At 31.2% G+C, this 24776-nt stretch overlaps 1 protein-coding gene across 1 annotated transcript in view; it reads left to right on the plus strand.

The window, feature by feature from the left end:
• The first annotated feature begins 5108 nt into the window (after positions 1-5108).
• Positions 5109-24776, plus strand: part of LOC118198837 (ankyrin repeat and fibronectin type-III domain-containing protein 1-like) — a 1134269-nt gene continuing 1114601 nt past the window's right edge. Inside the window, exon 1 of the mRNA XM_085812822.1 lies at positions 5109-5472. The gene's annotated coding sequence lies outside the window, so the exon portion shown is untranslated. The remainder of the gene's footprint in view (positions 5473-24776) is intronic.

Here is a 24776-nt window from a genome sequence, read left to right on the forward strand (position 1 = left end):
ATTTAAATTAAATTGGATTTATTTCGTTGATGACACATTTGCTGTGCTTGATTGCAATGCTGATTAAGAAAGGTTGTGTTGATTATGAATTAATACAGCACTAAAATCCCTTTTGAGCATGAGAAATTTATCTGTGTCTTTATCTTGGTAACTTAGCTACCCGAAATCGATTTATCTAATATCGTAGTGTAGCAAAAGAATTTTTAAGTTTGCCTTTATGCATATGTCTTAGCATACATTATTGACCAAACAACTATACCACTTTTAAACATATGATATGGAAACAAGCATTCTTCTGTTTTAAATAATTTATAATAATTTTATGGTTATCACACTGTTTTCTTTTTCTAATAGTTGTGAAATAGCATAAATTTTTTTATATATTTTCTATTGTTCACAGTTTGATTCACATAGATCGCATTTCCTACTAGAGTTCCTGAGGAATTCTCAACGTTTCTTAATATTGAAGTTTGTTATTGCACATATCAAGCCAGAAGAGGCTTAAAATGTAGACTTAAGAAATCGGAAGCATTATAATGTTCTCCAGGACCCAACACGACAGTCCCCCCCAGTATCTCAGTTTTAAATGATTTATCTTCATAATGCAAATGATGATGGATTCATAATTACTAGATTACAATAAAAACAAGAAATGAGTATTATGATAAAATAACACGCCGAACAAGTATTAATTTAGAAGTTAAACAACAAAAATTTCCGTGCTCTTCAAGTTTGCTCCCAGATTGGATTAAGAACTAAATTATTTAAAAGCAGTAAACGCAGTAGCTATTGACAGGGGTTTTTCACCCAACATCAAGCAATTACAAAATTCTTATCTCAACACACCAAAAAGCACACTGTTATAAGAGATTATGAGAATTCTGTTGTCATTCCTTTCTTTCCATAAATTAGCTATAAAACTGCACGTATTTTACAGAAATTTAACTTTCCGGTCGTTTATCCTCCTATCAATAAAATTCTGAGTTCCATACTCAAAGACACTATTCCGGATATGAATTCCTGGGGTATTTACAGTATTCCTTGACAGTGTGGTTTAATTTACATTGGTCAAAGAAAGAGAGCTTTAAAATTTCGCGTTAAGGAACATGAAGCATATGTTAGAAAAAAGGAGGCACAGATTTCCTCTGTTGCCCAGCATCGTTGGTCCGAAAATCACACTTTCAATTTTCTGCAGCCAAAATTATTCAAAAAACATCTTCCATTGATGAATTAGATTTTCTAGAGACATTTCACATTCATAAATCACAGACACACGTTTCACATTCATTCATTCTGTTAGTTAGCGACCCTAATTCCAATTCACCTTTGCCTTCAGCCTTTAAATTATGTTTTAGTTCTCGTTTCATTAACAGATGGCGCCAGTAGTTTATTCTTTTGTCCAGCCATTCTTATCTTATCTAAACAGTACATCTTATCTTGTTCATTTGCGCTTTGGCAGCTGAGGATGATGGTTCGGTAAAACCATCGAAACTAGTCCTGAGAAAATTTGTAAATATAACGCTGATTTTTGTTGTTTGACTTCTAAATTAAGAAATTAATACATAGAAATCTAATAAGATGCTATAGATACGATTAAATTCAGAAAGAAAATAAAAAAAGACTGGTAAGTTTTATTTTCGAAAATCTTTCTGCTTTGTTTGTTGATTTTAATTCAAATCGTTATTTACGATTACTTATATACAACTTGGTTATTGTTTTAACTTTTGAAATGCAATATACACAAATATAAATTTATTTCTTGTATACATTTTTATGCAGGAAAATTTGGGTTCTTTCGGATTTACTTCATGTGCTGTTCTTTAGCCATTTGAACATGGTTAACTAAATGAATAATTCCTCAAATTCATTAACATACATTGTTAAGAATTAGTTTCGTAGAGAGATCTTTAATAATTACTTCGACTGAAAAGCGAGAATTTGATACTTGATTGAAATAATTCATAACTGGTAAAGCTGGTTATAAATAGCTCAATGGGAGTGATAGAGATAGGCAGTTTTTAACGTTTTTCCATAGAGTGTTGCCATGCTCGCTTTAAAATCGTTGACTTTGTTAATAAAAAATTCGTTAAAGTTTTACAAAATATGAAATAGATAATAAAACAAATTCAGAATTTGGGCTTTCAGATGCCCATATGCGAGTGGAGGACTACGCTATTCAAAATTTGATGTCTCTAGGTACAGTTATTCTTTCACAATGCGAGAAAGATACATAATAATAATGTAGATTCTTCATTATTTAATTTCTTTAAATATAATACATTGCTGTTATATTTAGTGGCAACAATCTGAAAAGTGAAACGCCATTTTATGGTGTATGACGCAAAATGCCAAAACTAAATTAATAGCCCTTCTGGGCAAAATTGCCCCTTTGGGCTAAAAAAACACTTGTTGCCGCTGAAACGTATGACAAGTTGACCTTAATAGTTCTTAACCTTTTCTGGTGAAGAAGCTTCATAATGAAAAACAAACATTTCTTTCGCTTTCCGAATAATATCGAAGCCTTCAAGAATGCTCGTAGCTTTTCAACAGCAGCTAGATGTGCTAATTCTTACAGGTTTTCTTCTTTCACTTACAAAGTAATATTAATTTTATAATCCCTTTAAATCGCATCTGTAGTAAAATATTAAAAAAAAATAAGTAGACAGGAATCAGGTTTAAAAAATAGCAACTGTTTCCAAGTCTCATTTAAAAAATTAAAATTCTTGGGACAAAGTTCCTTTAAATTTTTTCTGTAAAGATTGGAAATTTCTATAAGACACATAAATTAATTAATTAACCTTTGATTGACTGATAATGACAATAATTTCCCCAAACAAAAGGGAAAGTGGATGCAGTAAGAGTGATAAGGAAGCTTTGTTTTGAGTTCTTTTGAGAATTTTGTTTTGAGTTCTTTTGAAAGTTCTTTTTAATAATGTACCAGTTGACTTCAGTCTCAGACGAGAATTTTCTAATTGTATTTTTGTGTTTTATTTTTCAAAACTCATTAATCCAAGGGAAAGTGTAAGTATTTTGAGGGAGAAAATTCTGTGTAGTTTTTTTCTTTTTGTTATTTTTTTCGACTTTGATATTTGATTGTAAGACTTGATATTTGCATCTAATGCTAATACTTGAATTTAATTATTATTCTTTCATAAATTAAATCATTTTTATTGCACATTGATGTGCAATACAAACGAATTTGTTTTGCGAATGCACGAAAAACCTTTTATCTACAAATTTATTAGAATAATGATAAATTAATTTAAATTTAAGTAAAATACCAAATTTTGAATTTTTGATCATTTTAGCGTTTTTTTCCACCCCCTTTTTTACTTTTGTATTTTTTTACAGAATAAAAATTTCAAAGGTAAAAATAATTATATACAGTATAAACTGATGTATAATTTCAAAATGCCGTTAAAAATCGACTGTGTTTTGTCTTTTAAAAAATGTCAGAAACAGATGTAGATACTTAGATAATGTTTTGAATTCACAAGTACTTTTCCAATCCCTTTAGAATTCGATTGATATCTCCAAAAATGATGCATCAATTCATTTTTTCGTATAACATTTTATATATTTTCCGTAGAAGTAACATATGAACAATATCATATGCATATATCCTTAAAATTCATATTTTGGGGACAGGTGCTGAGATTCAAATACCTCATATCTGCAATAAAGACCATTATCAGTGCAGGATTTAAATATAAGCTACGCAGGCTATAGCTTAGGACCCCCGCTTTCTTGCCCCCCCCTCCAAAAAAAATTAAAACATAGAATAACAGATTTATAAAGGGCCCTATATCTAAAATATCTATAGGGCCTTATTAAGTGTAAATCCGTCTCTGATCATTATCCACCGACTTCAACTGCAGTTTGATTTTGTTTTTATGTTTTCTGTTCCATAACAACCCAGTTAAAAATGGAACTGTTATGATATAATACAAACATTTTATGTAGCTCTCTTTTATCCTTTTTTTGGGAGGAGAGAGGCATTTGTATTTTATGAACATAATACAAACAAAACCTTTACTCTCATTTCTATCACTGCTAGACTTTTAAATCAAAAATCAAAGCCTAACTGAAACTTCTGTCATTTCGACCCTTTTCATATACTTATGTTACTCCGTAAATTAAGCGGGAGGTTTTTTCCATTTGATTCACAGATACTCTTCCACTGTATTTGTACTGCACATAATTTCTAGATTGCTGCTTAGTAACTACTAGCTCATTTTTTTCTTTCGAGTTTTAATTTGTTTGAATTTTTCCTTTTGGTTTCAACGTTAAAATATGGGAAACCACAGAAAACCTATATTTACTATAAATAATAAATAATTCAATTATTTTTTCGCTGAAACAGGTAATTTAAAAAATTAAAAAATTAAATAAAGTAAATGAGCTATTAAGCAAGATCTTCAGATAATTAATATTATGTTATACAATTAATTTAAATAACACCCGTTTGAGCATTTAAAGAAAATTCTTACGTCAGACAATAATTTTGAATATGAATTTAGTTAGTTTAAATTCTTAAAATTTTCTATGTCAATAAATTTTAAATAAATCAAAGATATCCAAAAACGATTATTAGTAATAACAATTTCAAAAACTTTGTTTTTTTTAATTAAAACAACTAATTTTTAAAATCAATTCTGGTCGGATATTAATGAAAATAAATGAGTTATTACATAAAACTGGAAAAATGTACGAATTATTGTAGATGAAGACTATTTGGAAATAATAAAATTAGACGATTTTTTTTTATAAACGTTGGGCACTGGGAACGTTGGCTGGTTAAGTAGATATGATGAGTATTACCTGATTTCCAACTCAATTACATGCTTGTATTACGAATTTTATTTCCGGTACATGCTTGTATTACGAATGATCATACTCGGGATGACTTATCTCTGCTTAGGAAGCGGGACTGGTACGAGCTCTCACTGTAGCACGAGTGAAAGGAACAATTACTTTGGGAAAGACCCCTCGAACTTAGACTAGACGATTTTAAGGAGACGCGACCAGCCACAAGCTGCGCTGCAAAAAAACCGGACTGGAGAACTCGGTTTCGAAGCGATCTACAGAAGTTGTTGGAAGTGCAGCAGAGGGTTTCCTAAGCAATGCTTTCACTCTCTTCACCACGCGCAGCAGCGTTTAGTGCTTTGTGAGTAAATCGTTAGCGGTGCACACATGTGTTAACCGATGTAAAGCGTGAGTATTAACAAAGAAAGTAGATCCACCTTCGGAGGAATGTTATGGTTTCTTCTTGGTTACCTTGACGACCGATTCAACGGCTTGGCTTCCCGCCAGAGCATCTTGAAGCGGTGCGATTTGAAATTTTACAGTGAAAAGTTTTTGAAATATTTTTTATCACTTCGTACGGTGAATGATCACTTTTTAATTATGTGTACAGTTTTCACTGTGGGAGAATAATGTGTGTATGTTGTAACTGGAATACGTTAAATTGAAGTAAGTGGTTCTATTCATGATTATCAGTTTCAATTTTTCTGAAGTTATGAAATACGACTATGTTGTTTAGACGTGATAATTTGTATTTAACCATTTAATGCATGATATTTTGTTTTAAATTTTAAAATGAAAATTAACTTCTGAATGATAGATTCATGCAAAATATGGAACTAATATAAAGCTCTAATAACTCTTTAACATTTTATGAAATCTTAAATGGATATTTCATCAATGTTATCAGATGTTATCGCATACCAATAGAAGAACGGGGAAAAATCATAAAAATTATATGAAATACTTAATATCGCTAAGTAGAAACGCAGATAGGTCTAGTTCGAATGAAAAAAAAAAGATTTCTAACAGAATTAGCAATGTGATTTACGTTTCGTTCTGTCGTCAAAAATAATAGTTCTAAATTTCATACACTATATAATCCTATGTTTCAAAATTTATAGGAAAGGCGCAATCGAAAAGAAAACCTATAACTGGATATTATAGAAACACGATTTTTGCACCAATAAACACACTAATAATAAATGTAACTTTTTATGAAATGGTGAAAATGATCCTTATAAATTTTAACAATCAAAAACAAATGAAGAATTTTATCAGAAACCTTTTTGAAATTTTACAAAATTTTATGTTATTTCAATTAAAAATGATTCCTGATGGCTACATAAGCAGTACATTAATAGAGCTAATATTAATGTCACGCAAACAAAAATGCGCGTTATTTAAGATAATTTGTAACGTAAAATTTATTTTTTTTCGTAGATTTCCTAAGATGATAATCAACGATGGTTGCTCCCACATAATCTACTACATTTAAACCATGTAATTGATTCCGTAGTGGGTGCTAAACTAAATTTCTGTTTAAAGGGAAAATATTAGCAAAAAGCAAAAAGTTAATTTTTTTAAAACTCATTCAACAAATGTTTTAAGCTTAACATTTGTTGGTTGAACACGGTAAGTTCTAGATTTGTATTATGACTGCCATCTGCCCCGAATGGAATGATATCCGAGACATTCAGCTTGCAAGATGTACAATTCTTTTTTTATCATTTCTCTATATATAAAGAAATAATCACCGTATTTGCTTCAGAGCAATGATGCTATCTGCTCTCTCTCAGAATAGTGTAAAAAAAGTATTCAAGCGTGTATTATATACTGTTGGTTTCACTGGGAATACATAAGAGAACAAACATCCTGCTAGATAATACTAACAAAACTAGTTATTTGACAAGGAAAGCGGACGAAAAAAACATTTCATGATGGATTTATATGATCAATCATACGTCGGGACTGAGGTTACTGACAAACGGGTTTCTGAAAATCTCAATTTTGTATACAATTTAGCTACATACGCACAAATCTTTCGGAGACTAAAATACTAAGTTTCAATGTCTTTATTACGGGAGTCAGTACCTTTGCAAATATAACCAAGCAAAAAATGAAAAAAAAATTGAAGGGTATAATTTAAAAGATTTGTACTGTATTATAAATTCATATAAATAATTTTAGTAAGCATAAAAGTCTTGAAAGTCACACCAAAAAGACTAATGATCCCTCTGATAGCAATCGATCTGAATAAACTCCGGTTTTCTATAAATTGGATTAGGGGAAAAAAAAACAATTTGGCAACCCTTATTGTTAAATTGCGATTGATGGATCTTTGTGCTACTTGCTAACAATTAAAATGATTTTTTAAAATAAATTATTAAATAAGAATGAATTAACATGCTGTTTTCTTTCTAAAATTAAGAATTTAGCTGTAAACTGCCCTTTTTTATGAATTGTTGCATCGTTATCAGATATTTATGCATTTCACATTAAATATTTAATTAACTTACTTTGGATTTTTTTCTGCTTTCGATAAAACTTGTGAATTCAAGATATTTATATATAATTACATAGTATTATTTAGAAATTTAAAAAAAGATGTGCTCTGTCATAAACGTATATTCTATGACAACTTTAAATAAGAGTTAAAATATTAATCACATAGTTTAAGCATCTTATTAAGGACGCGGGAAATTAAAGTTACTCAATTTGTTATAATATGGTAATTTGAATTAATTATTGAAACAGCTTTTATCTTATCAACATAATAACTGCTAGTTTTGTATGCATGTGAAAAAAATGGAATTTTTAGCCCTTAATTATTAGATTAGCCTTTTCCTGTGAACTATAGAGACTAAATTATTATGTATTAAAGCACTATTTAAATGTTCAATCAACAAGTAACAGAAAAACAAATAAACGTGCCCTGCCATTTCATGCTTCGTATAAAGTAGCAAATTTTAAATCTCAATTAAACAATTTTTTTAACCTTATTTAATATAGTGAAAGCTTGGGACATATATGTTTCAGATCCCAGGAGAAGGTTAGTAGTTTTTTCAATATTAGAATACGTTATCAAAATCCAATGTATTTTAATATGTCTTAAATTTAAATAAAGGAGAGTTTATATACTGAATTATGAATATATGGTATATTAAGTTTTATAAATCGAAATTGAGAACCTTTTTTATGAAAAAAACCTGAAAATTCTAGAATTCTGTTTGAGTTCGAGTTACAGACAAAATAATTTATTTAAATTTTCTTTTCAGTTGATAATAATGATTATTATGTAACGATTTAATTTGAAATTCTGTTATTTCACATAACTTCCGAAAATATTAGAATCACTTTTTAGTTTAATCGGAATCAAGTGTTATTTGTGATTATTGCATAAGATGTTTTCAGTTTAAAGTTTTAGTTTTGCTGAGTTTTCTTAAGAAACGACCTAATCTAAAAAGGCCTTATTTAAAAAAATCTCTAGTGTCGTAAGAAAAATTAATATTCTATCAAGTGAGCTTGCATCAAATTAAAAAATATTATAAATTTGAGGCTGATTTGCTCTATTTATATACACTTCATTCCTGCTTGAAGGCTTATGAGAATGCACAATCAGTTCAAAAATTTTAACTCATTATGTACTTTTTACAAATGTTTGTATTTTAATTTTCATTTCTCAGTAAAATCTGGACAAAATTTATCAGGTCTTTCAGAAATCCTTCATTTGATAGAAGCGTAAAGATGAATAATGCGAAAGAACTGTTACCATTTATAGAATAATAAATGTTAATTACTGTGCCATTCAGATATACACAGATTAGTTAGCTGATTAATGCCATCTCTCATAAATCATTTCATAAAAAATTATACTCATAATTGTTCTTTTCTGAAGTATACCTAATAAAAATTTAAATATTTTCGAGATTTTTATATTCTGTGCCTGGAAATTTTAGTGCGGAACTATTGGTTGTCAAGTAGTGAAACGAGTAAGGTTATTATTTTCAAGGTGAAAGTATATTCACCTGGGCAATTGATGCGCCAGAGGGAAAGTTTTCACTTTTGTTGGATATCTGTTGCTGAAAATAAATATTTTATCGATGTATTTCTTTCATCAGAAATGCATTCTTGTAAAAGTATTGGTTCTAGTGTAGAATTGGGTGCCCCTTTGTTTTTTGTGCCATTGCCAAAATTTTGTTAAATTTTGGCGATGAAACCTCATTTTTAGTTACCATGATAGTATTAACTTTGTTTTAGTTTCCTGATTTTTTTAAACGAAAATAGATTGATGTGTACAAAGTTAAAGCAGTGCGCAGTGCATAGTTTGTGAAATTCTCTGATTTTTTTAAGTGAAAATAGATCGATGTGTACATGGACACAGAGTTTGTGCAATTATTTGATTTCTTATTTTGGTTTTGTGTAGCGGCCATACTGAAATTATGCCTTTCTGGCGCCGACCTTCGCGTCAAAAACGAATTTCGCCAAAAACCAAGGGACACCCTATTGTAAACTTTTAGCAAAGTATTTTCTTCTTCAAATTTTACAACTGGTAATTCCAAAATATTTATATTTACTCGTGAGATCGGTGAACTTTGGGCAGATTTGAAAATGATATCAAGATTCGGACATTGCTCACCACTTGTCTTCTGAGCGCTAGATGGTAGTGAACTGGGAACAGAAAAAATGTGAGCTATAAAAATTCGTTTTAATGACATTTAGGCCGATAGCGCTCTAAGCAGGAAGAGTTCCGCGCACATATGAGTATAAATACATTTTTTAAATTTAGGAAGAAGTTAGTGCTTTCATTAATGGCGAGAATCACTTCGATTCTTAAGATGCACTAAAACTTAATGAAATCAATGAATTCAATTTTTTAACTGCATCAGAAACACGCTAAATAGGCTGAAATCATGTGGTTCTGTAAAAAATTAGATGACCTGTATTCATTTCAGAATGTTAATGAATTTTAATGCAATGTACAGTTTTTTGTTTTGTGTTTTCATTATTTCCTTGTACGACATAAAGGAAGAATAGTGAAAAATTCCCTGTATCATAGTTCAACGAAAATATCTATTTTAACCTCTCTCGAATCCTTATGAAAGATATTTTTACGTTGTATCCGTACATACGGGCAGAATAAAGGACTCTTTTTCCCAAAACGGATCGTAAAATATATTTAAAACGGATTCAGAAGATATTTTCTTTGTGACGTCTGTACGTACGTAAACTCCCTCTTATAATAATAATATATTCCGATTAGAAGATTGCATTTCAACCGCCAATTTCTTACTACTTCTTAATTAGCAATTTCAATAATTTTAACTCAGTCTTACTAAACAGCTATTTAGTCTTGATTCTTACTTGAGACAAAGACGAAACACGTTCGCATCAATTAATTATTGTTAATTAGTTTATTGCTATTAATTTATTAAATTATTTGTTTGTTCCCCTTGAAAAGTCAACAAATGTCCGGTCAATGGCGATAATTACTTAGTTTGTTGGTTGCACTTTCGCTTTTAATTATTCCATTTTAATAATTCAATTTTAAATATGCTAATGAGTAAATTCATTTCAATAGAATTCTAACTTAACTATTTCATTTTCAAACGAAATGGTATATTCAATAATCTACTTGAATATAAATTATTAGTTTGCAGCTCTAGCGCAAGTTTTAGGCAGTTTATTACTAGCAATTAACTTGTTTACTTAAACATATATATATATAATGTTGTATGATCTTAAATTCATTTAGTGCGAAAACAAGTTATTACTACTTGCGCAATTGCTGCAAAGTTAGTTAATGATAATTTGTTTCCTAAACAATATTGATTAATTGATTATGTTATCTCCTAAGTTTAATTAAAGTAGAATTAGTTTAAAAGAGTGAATCCATACTGGTAAGTTATATTTTGAAAGATGTTTTGAAGTAATTTGAAAGCAAAATGTTAATAATGTTTTAACGGGGACTAGAGTTAAATCATCATGAAGAATAAAATTTCAATTGTAAAAGGAAAATTAAAAACATGTAATCATTGTCATCATGTAATCCTTGTGTAAATTAGTTGACTTTTCAAGGGGAACAAACCAACTCCCGTTCAATGAACAATAATTGATAAAAATACGTAAATACGAAGGTGTTTCGTTTTTACTTGAGTTATAAGTTAAAACCAAACCGGCAATTCTAATCAGGCCAAATATCTCCGCGAATAGAAGGGATTATGAACCAATGCTGATACTCAAAGAACTTATTCTTATGAAGCACTTTAGTCAATTCAATTTGGAGTAAAAAGCAATTTCTGTAGAGAAATCCGAAATAACCCGAGTAACCGTCCCCGACACCTTCATGTTTATGCATTTGAGTTCTATATTATTTGTAAAAATTAAACATTGGAAACTGTCATTATGAAATCGAATTCAAAGTAAAGTTGAAATAAACATAGAAGATTACAAAATAAGATAAATAATGCAAACTTTGTAAAAACAAATCAAAGACAATATAAAATAATATAAAAAAATATAAAAAATAATATATAATAAGAACAGTGAATGTACATGAAGATATAAAGGCCAGAAAAGGTATTAAGTATCTTATATTCTTTCTAGTGGGGGAGTTGGCAAAGTGTTCTCTTCGTGTCTGACTCATAAGTGTTGGGTGACCGAAAATTCTTAGCGGCAGTGAGGGCTTTGAATAATATCAGTCGGTAAGACTTGGGTGAAGTAATTTATGGTAGTGGGTGGGACTCGGAATTCTTGAGGGATGTATTATGTGGAGTTATTATTTGAGTGAGACTGTCTGTTAAGATTTTTTTTGAAAATACTAGTGAATGGAAATTAATTAATTTCTGGCTAATTGCCGTGTCGCAATGATTAAGAATTTAAGAAAGAAAAAAAGGAATTTTCACTATCCAAGAGCTATTAGACAGACTAAAGTCATGAAATAGGCCCATTTTATTAGTAACATTTTTTTAGCATGAGTCTGAAGACAATTAGCTTTTTACAATATATACAATTGATTAATTACACTATATACAAATCCTTCAGCTGATAGTCATCCAACTCATACCGCCTTCTCAGGTTTAGGAACAAATTATCATATCTCTATCAGTTAAATGATTTAGAGTGAGTATTTAACGCCTGCTCTTTTAAGGCAGTGATAATAAAATTCCATAGTCAAGAATACACTTAAAATTCTAACTGTATGTTCTTTTCATTTTTAATGGCGACGTTCTCTTATTTGAAAGTACGTGGAATTAAATCCACAGCCCCGTAGTCAAGTTGTTTTTCCCGCCTTTGCCGCGGTTAAATAATCAACATTATTAATTGGAAAGGGAAAAACCATCTCCATTAACATGGAGAAAAGGCTCCAAATGAAAACCTGAAAAAGGTGTATACCATTTCTAATGTCTCTAAAGTTATAATCGTTGGTAACAACAGAAAATTCGTAGACGCAGAAATCAATTGAAAATCCTGCAAATACATCTGTAGAAGCAATAAACAAAACAATAAATCAAAATTTACAACTTAAAGTTAAATATATACCGCTCCCTACCTTTAGCTGAGGCATGTGGCTCAAAGCGGAACAATTTATAGAAGACCGTGTGAAAATTGTTTAGTCGGAGATAAATGGAAACATTGATGAAGCATCGATTTGCCTAAATGTCTGCAACAAAAAAAGTCTATTTATTATCATAGACGAAGAGAAAAAAAATGTCTAAACTTGGTTCCGTCAATGTAAAGAAAGTCTCAGTAAGGATTAATTCACTTACAATGGAAAAATAAAAATAAGAAGAGTGAGAAAAAAGTATTATAATCAATCAACTCAGCGTACTGTCAAGAGAAAGTTTCATGTGCGATATTTACAGAAGAAATTTAATTTCTTTGTCCCAGTGACTTTCAAAGCGTGAAACTTCATCCAGACAAAGCGACAAGTCATACTTCGAAAAGTAACAGTGCATTCCTTGAAAAAATGAAGACCGATATAGGTATTTCTCATATACCTTTTCTCCATTCATGGAAAAATAAATTTAAAAGTAAGGGTTTTATGTTTTGTTCTTAAATTTATTTAAGCGAAATAAAATGCATGATCAAATCTCTTGAATTTTCAGGCACATTTTCTTTAAGGGGAGAAGTTTATTAAAAACGTTAAGACAGGTCCAGGTGTAAGTGGGCGGGCACCAGATTTTCACCTTAAGTTGTGCTTGTATAGTCCCATCGCATTAGATGTGCTTCTCCGCCCCGATTTGTATGGGAGAGCTCCCTGGGGGCGGCCCGAGAATGTCTCACCTCTTTTACACTACCAGCAACCACTCGAGGGGTCTCGAGGCTCGCCTTATATTTTGAGTGCCCCGTTACTGCACAAACACTATACGGTTACAAACATCTGCGTGATTCGAATTCAGATCCATCGGTACGGCAACTAGTGTCACTAACCATTTTACTGTGTGGACAGATAAACCTTAAATTGCTTGCGAGGTTGACTTAATGATCAAGAAAACTACGGGTAGCAAATTACTTAGCATATATGAATTTACAAAGGAGATTTGAAGTAGTACCTTCCCAATATGGGAATGATATTTTATTATGCTTATAGAAGGGGGGAATTGGAAGAAAAGTAATTTCGCCTTTATTTGGAAAAACACCCCATGTTAAAATTCAAGTTTTTGAAATTCAACTGCAATTCTGTCTCTCTCTTAGATTGGTGATGAGATCCAGTTTTTACATGGTTCGTGAGTCTCAATTGAATGTGATTTTCAAACAGAAGTCCAATTTTTGGAAAAATAGGATTGATAGATCGATTCACATATCATATCAATTTCATTACTTTAAGCTAAAACTTTCATTAGCGTTGTCAGATTATACAATCTGTATGACCTATATTTCACTAAATTAAAATTGTAGGTTGGTATCTCCTATCATAACGTTTTTATTTTCTAGAATCGTAGTACTCATTACGGAACTAGCGAATTAAATGAATGTAAAAGAAAAGAGGATAATTTATTAGTAAAGTACATTCAGTTACAGTAACGTGTAAATACTCGTCTCGCCAATATTTGATCTGATTATTCAGTGCTTCATAATCAAATATATATATGTCTCGGAACGTCACTTCCAAATCCCAAATCAGTAATTCCAGTTGCGAAATTTGTCGAATCTAAATCGCTAAGTAAATTTAAGTTAGCTTACTGGAGTACGTTTGGATGAGAATTTAGAGAAATTGGAATTTATTTTATCAGGAGACAGAGAATAAGATCTTTGTTTATTTCATATATCGTGTCTAGAAGTTACTAAATTTTGCTTTTTTTTGTATATCACTGAGATCTGGATTGTAATTAGATTTAGAGGTCATATTAATTACCGAAGCATGTTTTAATTACTGTTACTTACCTGAATGGTAATATGTCTATATTTAAATTTAATCGTCTAATGCCAAAAACTCGTTTGATAATACCAGAGCCAATCTAGTACTATGAAAGTAAACAATGGCAATAAAGAGTGTCTTGAAAGGCTTATTTTTATGTATTTGTGACGTCAGAAAATATTAACGTAAGTCACAAAGCTTTATTGGCAATTGAAGGATTAAACAATAAATAAATATTTTAATTAGTTTATTTGCTTCAGCTTTCTTACGATATTTCACAAATGATATGTGTTAGGCTGTACATTTTTTCTAAATATATATAATATTCATGTTAAACTCTGCGTTGTAAGCTCATATAGGTTATCTCTCCCGAAATAGTGGTACAAAATTTAAAACTTCATGACATAATATTTATAACAAAGTTATATTTTTCAAAATAATAGGAATATAAAACATAAAATGCCAGTATTTTCATTTTCAAATGTAAAAACTTACTTCACTTAAATTGTAAAGTATCTTAATACCAACACCAGACCAAAAAAAATATGATTTGTAATTAAAAATCAAGCATCTTACAACATCTGTAGATTAATAATACTTTTAAAATATGTATGTATTCAAAAGCTGTCTTGAAGATTGATTTAATGAAACGCTTTACTTTTATATTTGCGGAATATGGTTTACCTGAAAGGCAAATTGCATTCAAATTAAAAATTCTGGAAGCCCTTCTGCATAATTTTTTCTCCTATCCTTAGAGTTAAGAAACGAAATGTTCCAAGATCAGAATTTGCTTCTGAATTTAAGGAATAGTGATTTCAAAAATAGAAAAATAGAGATAACCCTTCCACATGTCAAAAATATGTGACGCCAAAGATGTAGACCGTCGCATGAAACAAGTCGATGTTTACCCCATCTGATCTGCATAGAAGCTGTAACATAAATCAATGCTTAGAATTAAAAGAAATTAATATTGAAAAGTATTTTATAAATTTAGGTATTATCAGCATCATATATAAAGAGAAATATCCATAATCCAAAGAACCGTGCGGTAATCGGTTATGTTCGGTCGTTAATCTCGCTGTCTTAAGGCGCCATCTCACAGTGAAACTGGTAGGTGAGCCACTGTTGCATATGTAACTTTATTTTATTGATCGTTTGAGTTAAATGAAGGTCTATTGAATAGAAAATGAATGCTGCATCTTAAGGCCAAAAGTATAATCATGACTTCGAAGCGAATCTGTTGAATTCTTTACCGATACGACCGTTAAATGTTTACCAGATCATCACAAGACACACAAGACAATAATTCCGATATGGTTTAGTTAGTCTTATAAATGAATTAAAATCGAGAATCCATCAAGATTAAATTGAACTCTTTCGTTTGTATTATGCTCGTGGTACTTGATTTATTGTACTGAGGTACAGACGAGATTGTAGATTCGATAGGGTGCTTCAACCATGAGCTGCTGAATGATAATCAAGGCAATGGGGAGATTAAAATTAGCGATTAGAATCATACGAAGAAAGTCTGAGAGGTTTTAGTTGTCTAGGTTTCTGTATCGTGATACGCGACTGTCATTTCTGGAACTACGATATGGGATCCACATTATGAATAGCATTAGTTTATAATCAATGGCTTCATATAAAAACTAGCATTGTAGAGGTCTTTTTTTAAATACAAGGCTTTGAACAAAACATGTTAATTTATTTTTAGGAACTGATCTTCGAATTAAATTCGAAATTTCAGATACGTTATTCCTTTTCATTATTTGTCGTTAATAATGTAATCAAGTGAAAAATGAATCTACGAGAAGTTAGGATGCCAGCTTTTATTTTAGATGTATTTCCTAATATTGAGCTTAAATTTTTTGTAGCATTTGCAAAAGTTACAGTATTCTTGTGAATTCTTCTTAAACAACAGGATCTAAAAAATATAGTGTACTTTTAATCCATTGTGAAAGCAATTGCTGTAGAGAAATGCTATTAGCAGTAACGTTTTCACATAAAAAAGGATTGATCAAAGGTACAAAAGAGCAGTGCTCATATAATATTACACTCTTTGGCAACGCGGTTTCGCGCAAAGGCAGTTCATTAACTGAAGAAAATATTTCAAGCGCAAGACAATTCTAAACAATATTCCGCTCTTAAGAAAGCTCAGGCAAGAGTCAAAGAAGTTCCCATTACCTATGGCAAAACCTCAGCAGCAAAGCATATTAAAATAGAATAAAATTAAGAAAAAAAATCATCAGGAAAAAATTAAACAGATCAGAGAAAGAAAGAAAAAACAGTTAATTGTACCCTCACTTAGCAGAACGGTGAAGTTACATTTTCTAAAAGCATCTTTTCAGAGAAAAGAACACACAATTTAAAAGAGAATTTTAATAGCTCCATGAATTATGTAGTTCCATGCAGCGACATTTTTAGAGATTTTTTTTTCTAAAATCAAACAATGAAAAGTAGCAGATACTCAGAAGATGAGGTTATTTTTCTGAAATGAAAACATTTTAGTTCAGAAAAGATGAAGAAAATTTATGCAAAATTAATATCTAATACGTTTGATCAACTATTGCCTTCATACACATATTGCTTTTAGCTACAAAATGAAACACGTTTATTCCTGTATTTTAATTTTTAGAACCTAATTCTATTTTTACACTGCCTCTTTGATTCATATAATAAGAATTTGCCTACATCAGTCTGTACTATTATAACGACTGTTTTAGTATCTTGGAATTGTAAGTTGTTGAAAAATCTGCAGCATGTTTTATCTTTTCTTTACATTTCTTATTAAAGTGATAATTTCGATTAAATAATTTGTATTTGAGATTTCTACCTGTAAAGGATGCCTGAATTAGTATTACTGTTTTAGTTCTACTTCATAAGAAGGTTAGTGATAATTATCGCTTAATGAAGTCCCTCCCCTTCCACGATCGGTCCCTTATTAAAAAAAATTAATTCGTTGAAAATGGAAAAATTCATCTATCTTTTAGCAATATCTTTACCAGAAACGTTTCTCAGAGTATACCGCAGGTCATAGACCCATTCATATGCGGGTTCAAATTCAAACCCTTAATCTCTGATTAATAGCCAGCCTCTGGCAATATCTACACCGCCCGATTTGCTTAATGAAGTCTGAATAAGCTATTTAGTGTTAAATAAAATCGAATTTCTTGAGCTTTCGTCTCATTGCAGAAAGAATTACCAGAATTAACAAAATTTTCTGTCAGAAAAAGAGTTTCGAGGTTCCGTTGAAAACTTTTAGCTAGATTCATATGATTTTCTAATTTACATTTATGAAAACAAGTTTTAGAGGCTTTAGAGCTTTTTATTTATTTATTTTTTTTTATGCTGGAGCTATCAAAAATATTCAGTGTCATCGCTGGATTCTGGAGCTCTAGAATACACCTCGAATATGCTTTCAATTACACCATGAAGGCACACGGTTAAGAAGGAAGAAAATACCTTATATACTCCTTATATACTTAAAATTAGGAAAAAACATAATTTATATTTTTATTGGGTTAAGGCTCATGCTGGTATTCATGGTAATGCGAGGAAGGATGCGGTAGCCAAAGAGGCCGTCCGGGGTGATGGAAATGAGCGTTACGAGTTGCAAAGTTAGAACTAGAAAGAAATCAGTGACTCTGATGGAAAACTTATTTTAAATAAATGGAAAATTCGTCGAGATATATATCTTAGAATTATATACATATAAAGAAAATATTAAGATTTACAACAGCATAGTCTTAAGTCAAATCCTATCAGGACACGGAAGATTTCCTAAGTATCTTAGTAAATTCCATCTGTAAGAATGAAATCTGTCAAATTTGTAATAGTTGCAGAGATGCCTTCCGCTTCGTTGAGAGCTGCTCTTTAACCGTAGAAGTGCGGGAAAGGTATGGAGATTTTGAAACTTTACTGAAAAAACAGAAAATTGAGAAGATAATCAGATATGCTGAAGAAATCATGAAAATTATTAATAAAAACAAAAGTATTATTAAAACAGAGGATTGAATTAAAATTTAACAGCTGATTATACGTATTGCTTGTTGGATATACAGGAAATTTATAAGTTTTCTTAGATAGAATTAACATTGAATTAAATAGATAGAATAACGTGAATTAATTAGATAAATTTGAATTAACGTTTGTAGAGCTATTATGTATATTTCGGAAGCAGGAGAGATAAAAATATGCAATGCCTTCGAACCGCGGACCTCTGGAATACACGCCCAGCGTGCAGACCGCCACACCACGAAGGCATACCAAGAAGGCTAGAGAAATACGCTGTGCATCGAGGTTTATGTATGGAGTGGATTGGTCATATTATGTGTTGTGTTCTCTTTGGTGTCTAACCGTTTTATTTATTAATTTAGTCTGTTTGTTTTTGTGCGAATATTTATGTCTGGTGTCTGTGTGTGGATTTTCGGCTTGTTCTGTTTTGTTTATAACATTTTTTTTTGTTGCTCAAGATCCGAGCTTGGTTTTTACCGTGGCTTTAATTTATCTGATTGCTGATAGATTTACGAGACAATTTAATTCTTTTTTGAGGAGTGCTGCCGGTTCTCTTGTTTCATCATTTGTTGTTGAAAGGCCATCCACCATAAGGTTGGCTAGGAAGGGCTGGCGGGCAGCGCCCGTTAACCACCACCTTATATACTCTCCTTTTAAAGGGCGACTAGGGATTAAGGGACCCAGTCGCCTATTCCTGGTGGTGACGAATTATCGTCCACCACATTTACATTTTAGTTCAGACGCCTCTAGGAGAGTCATTAGGATTTTTTAAAGCAGGAAGCATGAAAAATGTGCTATAACCATCGCCAGGATTCGAACCTGGACCTCTAAAACACCGTCGAGTATGCTTTCAATTACATGACGAATGCTTGCCGAAAGAAGGGAGAAAATACATTATATACTCTCCCTTTTAAAGGACCACTGGGGATGATGAGACCCAGTCACCAAAAGCAATTATTTCGGGCGCCACTGTAGAATCATTAGAATTTTCTTGAACCACGAGACATGTTAAATGTGCATTGCCTTCGCCGGGACTCGAACCCTGGATCTCTCGAATACGCGTCGAGTATGCTTCCAATGATGTCCACGACGACACGCGGAAATAAGGGAGAAAATAACCTTATAAAGCGCTTCGTATTTAGATTTATTACATCATGTAACTTTTCACCTTTCCTTATCCGTTTCACGATTTCTTGTAACAAAATGATGTTCCATACTGGCATTTACAAAGCAGCTCAAGGCCTTTTCACTCTAGTTTTTATTTTATTACGTTATGCAATTCAAATGAACTTTTATGTAAAACTAATTCGTAGTTTTGTCAAGGAAATTCAATTGACTTCATAATTTTCAATACGCATAGTAGGCACATGCTTCAATGATTGGCACTTTTACTGAAGATTTTCCTAATCATTGCGTGTTTATACCTTAATTAATTATTTGTTAATGCGATTTCCAGTCGTTCTTTTCATTCTGTCCATGTTTCAGACGCAAATAGATTTACTTAATTTTTATTTGTTTGGAAACATTTACTTACATCTTATGCACTTCCTTGAACGTATTCTTTGGAGTTTTAATATGTTAGGTAAAATCAAGACCATTTTCCTTTTACCATTTTGATGTATTACTTCAGATTCAAATAAAACTGCTTATATTTTGTATTGTAGTATATTAGATTGGGTAAAAAAAAAGTCTCTTTTAGAACAGAAAAACAATTAGCATATTTTCATAACTCTGGAAAGGTTTTTTTTATTTTACCATTTTGATAATAAATATTCGGAGAAAAACTATTTTTATTTTCAGTTACGATATTTATTCTCAACTATAAACAGTAAAAAAAGTATAAAGCTTAGCCAGGAAATCTTCCTTATTCAGTTCAAATGTTTATAGGCATGTGATATAAGATACCTCATAGCCACATAGGGAAGACAAGCGACTATGAGTAATATTCAAAATACTATTGAGAACATTTGTGCAAGCAATATTTTTTATTGCACTTAAAAAAGAAAAGTAAACAAGATAATCAGGAAAAAACTACAATTTTTCGATTTTAAAAAATAGATCAAAGCTTGCAGTAATGGCTCTTAGTCTCCCAGTTTCCACGAGTAAGTATTTATTTAATCATTTTAAAGATAAACAAACCTAGACAACTTACCTTTTTTTTCAACGTATATTTTAGTCAAATATATAGTAATTTCCACTGAATTTATATATATTGAAATAGAAAGATTAGAAACTTTAGAAAAGTTACCAGTACTCTTGCATGCAGAAAGCTTCTTTCGCCGTTTTGATTATGCCTACAAGTAAGAAAAAGAATTTTCTCGCATTTATTCATTTATGCTTGTTTTTAGTTGTTTGAAATGAACTATAGTCGTGATTATATGTTTTCATACAAAACTTTAATGTAATTTAAAATAAATGATTGGTATTAAATTATCCCTCTCCTATGTGTGTTGGCTTGATGAAAGGGATCAGCACATTCATCTAGCTATTGGAAGAGCCATAATTTAATAGCCTATTAGCGTTGAAAAACTAAATTTAGTTTCAAGAGTCACTTCATCAATGAATTATAGGTTGAATTCAGTTCCACTTTTATAAATCTTTAAGCATAATTAGCACGAATATTTCTTCCAAGGCTTTTAGAAGTTTTGGAAATCTGTAGTTTTCTGTTAAAAAAACTTAGGTGGTGTTATAGCGTATTTAGCTGCTAACATTCATTTCTGAGCATACTAAAAGCTTCTTTTGAGGTTTGTGTGTAAATAACCATTGCAATATTCGTTTTCAGGATTCAGATAATTTTTTAAAATTTGTAATTAATCAATTAATTTATATAACTATAATTAAATAGCATTAGATAGATATAAAAATATTTATCCAAGCATGACATATAATTATTCTCCGTTAAATCATAAAGGAAAGCAGAAATTCCGAAACTGAGTATTTACTTAAGACATTACAGTAATCTTCTGTGCACATGCTTTGTATTTAAATACCTTTAAACTGAAATGATAATTTTGAAAAGGTTCTAGAATTCAATGATACCAAGTTGCATGTTCAGTAATAGATTATAAAGAATTGTCTTATGTCAACAACTTTCCCAGAATGATCCCTATTATAATCTACCACTATATGTGAAAACATAGAAAATCACTTATTGTTACGTTACTTAAGACGGACATATATACAAAAGATCAAATTATCTAAAACCCTGGGTGGTTGATTTAGAAAGGTTTCATTGAATTAGCAGGAAATAATCTTGATTATCTTAGCTCATTACATCGAAATTTCACTTACTACAGAATTACACTGTTTTTCGTATGCTACTGTATACCCAACGAGCAGAAAGTTCACACTCTTTCTCATACAGATGATTTAAAAGTCATAGAAAGAGCATTTTTCATAATGAACAGCAGACACTTACAATACTTTTGAACATTTTTTTTTTTTATCTTGAGGTACTGGGATATTTTATAAACATTTGTAATTCGGTCCGGAGTTAGAACGGCCTGGCCGCATGGGCGTCTACGTGGTTTTCCCCATGTTTAACGTGCATGCGAGACATTTTCCTTTACAAAGTCCTCCACGAAGGCATTCTTCTCCTTAGACAGATGGCCATCGAGTGCTTTGCCACAATCAGGTAAACTAACTATTTTATGCTGAGGTGATAGCACCGAATAAGTGAAGAACAATTACCAAACAAAACTGCCCCCCCCCAGCCGGTATAGTGGCTAGTGACACTGATTCCCATGCTGTTGGACTTTAGTTTGAATCCCGGTGAAGGAATGAATGTTTTTAAGCGCAAAATATCTAGATGGCACATAACATACACGTCGAGCTGAAGGTCCTCTCGTGAGGTTGATGGCAAGGGAAGACGGATGGGAGACCACTGATCTCTTCCTCCAGCGCAGTGTTCTCCCTCAAAATTGGAGTGGAAGCTTTAACAGTTATCTGAGTGTATTAATGGTACTATAGAGATGCTGGGTTAATTTCTGCCTGTACCAAACAAGGCTGTCCATAAAAGCATTTTTCTAAAGAAGATTAAACTACAATTAAATATATTATAAAGTTTTCAGTAACATTTTAACGTGTTATTTTAGATTTCATTGTGTACCAAACCATACATATTGAAACACAACTATTAATTTTAATTAGATCTAGAGGTAAAAACTGCTTAGACAATAAAAATAGAAAGACTTATTTTGGTTTTTAGAGCTATTTTGTATGATAAATATTAATTAAACAGTGTACCAAAAAACTAAGTGTAAATGCGTACTTGCTTTTTTTCCTACCCCTTTTACTAAATTACTAAATTATGATAAATACTTTATAATGAAATCAAGAACACTATAATTTACACATAACATTTACATCGCTCTTTTGGCCAGATCAGCTAATGGGATTGGATTTATTAGATTATGGCAAAGCATTTCACGTGCTACTTACTTAAACGGAGGAATGCTTTTGTAGAAGTCACTTTTTAAGTTAATCTAGCTCATATTTACGTTACACATGAGGAAAACCACAAAAATTTCGATGCAGTCAGCCCTTTCGCCGGGATTTGAAGTTTAGAGTTAGAGCGTTTGTTCAGCGCGTTGGTTAGCAAGTGTTTAGAGCGTTAGCAAGTGTACTATTCGATCTCTGAAGGGTGTAATTGGCTCGAACATAATCAGGCAATAACAAAATAGAATTAGAACAAGTACAAGTAAGCAGTAACTATTTTAATTGTTGAAGGCGCGCACAACACATGGTGCAATTTAGTGTCGCCATTTGAGCGAACATTCTGTTACAGATTGAAGAAAGATAATGCACCAAATAAATTCGATAACTTCTTTGTATCTATAATGTTTTATTTCAAATGGTTATGATTCTCCGTTTCATTCAAGATCTTAGTTATTAATGGTTACCTATTTTCACGCATCTCAAATAATCGAGATGCTACTTAATATTCAAATGTTCCTTCAACACTTCACTGTTTTGGTCAATACTTTGAAGTAAAATATTTTAAAAGTTGTACAATTAGTTTATCCACTTATGTAAATATGCTTAATAATAAGTACTGTCCATTTTTTATTTTTTACTTTTTTCCCTTTTTTATCCGTCTCTGGTGGAACTGCAGTACATAAAAGTTGATTGCAAGTTCTAATAACTTGCATTTTAAGTGCAAACCTTATAATTGTGACATTGCCACTGTAAGCAAGGATTTAAATTGCTTAGATTACAGAAACGCACTTCTCTCTGTCTAAATCTAAACAAGAAAATACCGTTTATTATGCATTAGTTTTGAAACTAGGTTGAAATATGCGCATTAAATATTTATTATAAGAGGAATTTTCAACGCAGTTAAGGGCAGAGATGCCTGAAGTTTCGTTTTCCAAGTTATATTTTATTCAAAATGTGCTAGTAATGCTTTGAATTAAAATAAACATAGTTTCAAAGAGTATTAAACTCTGTTAAACTCCTGTTTTCATATAAAGCAGTCGTTTCCTTCTACCAAATGTATGATAATATAGTATTAGAAATAAGGATTTAAGAAAATTTTTATTGGTTTCAGAATAAGAATGAAAGATAAATTAACCTCATCGCAAAAGAAATGGATTTAATCGATTTTCTTCAACGATTTGATTACTTTATGATTTTCATAGTGATAGTTTGGTTACGTCAAACAGACGAGGATTATCTGCTTTACGGAAGGGAGTTCTAGTAGCGGACTTCCTACGGGAAAGTGGTTTGTATTTGCGTTAGACATGGGAAAAAACACGAAAGTACCTACGCAACAGTTAGCCCGTTCACCGGAATTTGAACTCGGGTCAAACTACCAGTGTTCAACAGCTTTATCGCTCGGCCACCGGTGACACGATTTTCAAAGGGAAGCGAAGATAACTCATAATAGATTTTATTACCGATAATAGCATTTACTATAGGCAGCCGAAAGGATACTGCCAAAAAAAATCATCTTGAACCAAAAACAGATTAATGAATTATCTTCCAAACATCAGGAACTGCAAGAGCTTGTGTTTTGAAAACTTTTCAAAACACAGGCTAAAAGCAGTCGAAATGGTAACATTAGCAATGCTGACTTTATACAATAAAAGCGTCGGATCATTCGTGAAGGTGAACTCAACGAAGTTTTTTTCAAGTAAGAGTAAAACTATTTCATGCTCTGGTGCTTCTTTCAGACGTTTCTGCGTAATACAATAAAAGAGAGCCATAATATAATGAGACAAGCTGTAAAAAACACGTGACTAAATAATCCGAGAGATGTTTTTTCAAAAGGAGAAAACTAAAAGATTTAAAGTTACAAAGCTTCTCGGTAGCTCTGATGAATCTATCGAAAAGAAAAATATTATCAGGATATCAAAAGGAACCAGAAATGAAACTGGAAAAAATAGAGGCAATGGAGGGGGAAACTATTAGTATTCTCCCTAAAGAGACGGGATGCATAAGATTAAACCAAGTGTGTCCTAACAGCGTTTTTTTATCTTTCTTGACTTTTCTAAATTCATTTTTAAATGAAAGTAAAAGTTTCATATAAATCTTAAATATGAAATATGAGTGAAAAGATGCATGTATGCAACATTAAATTTAAAAATGAAAAAACATT

This window comes from Stegodyphus dumicola, chromosome 3 (genome assembly GCF_044657685.1).
Source record: "Stegodyphus dumicola isolate Sdum_Otavi_A_Nest chromosome 3, ASM4465768v1".
Classification (NCBI taxonomy): domain Eukaryota; kingdom Metazoa; phylum Arthropoda; class Arachnida; order Araneae; family Eresidae; genus Stegodyphus; species Stegodyphus dumicola.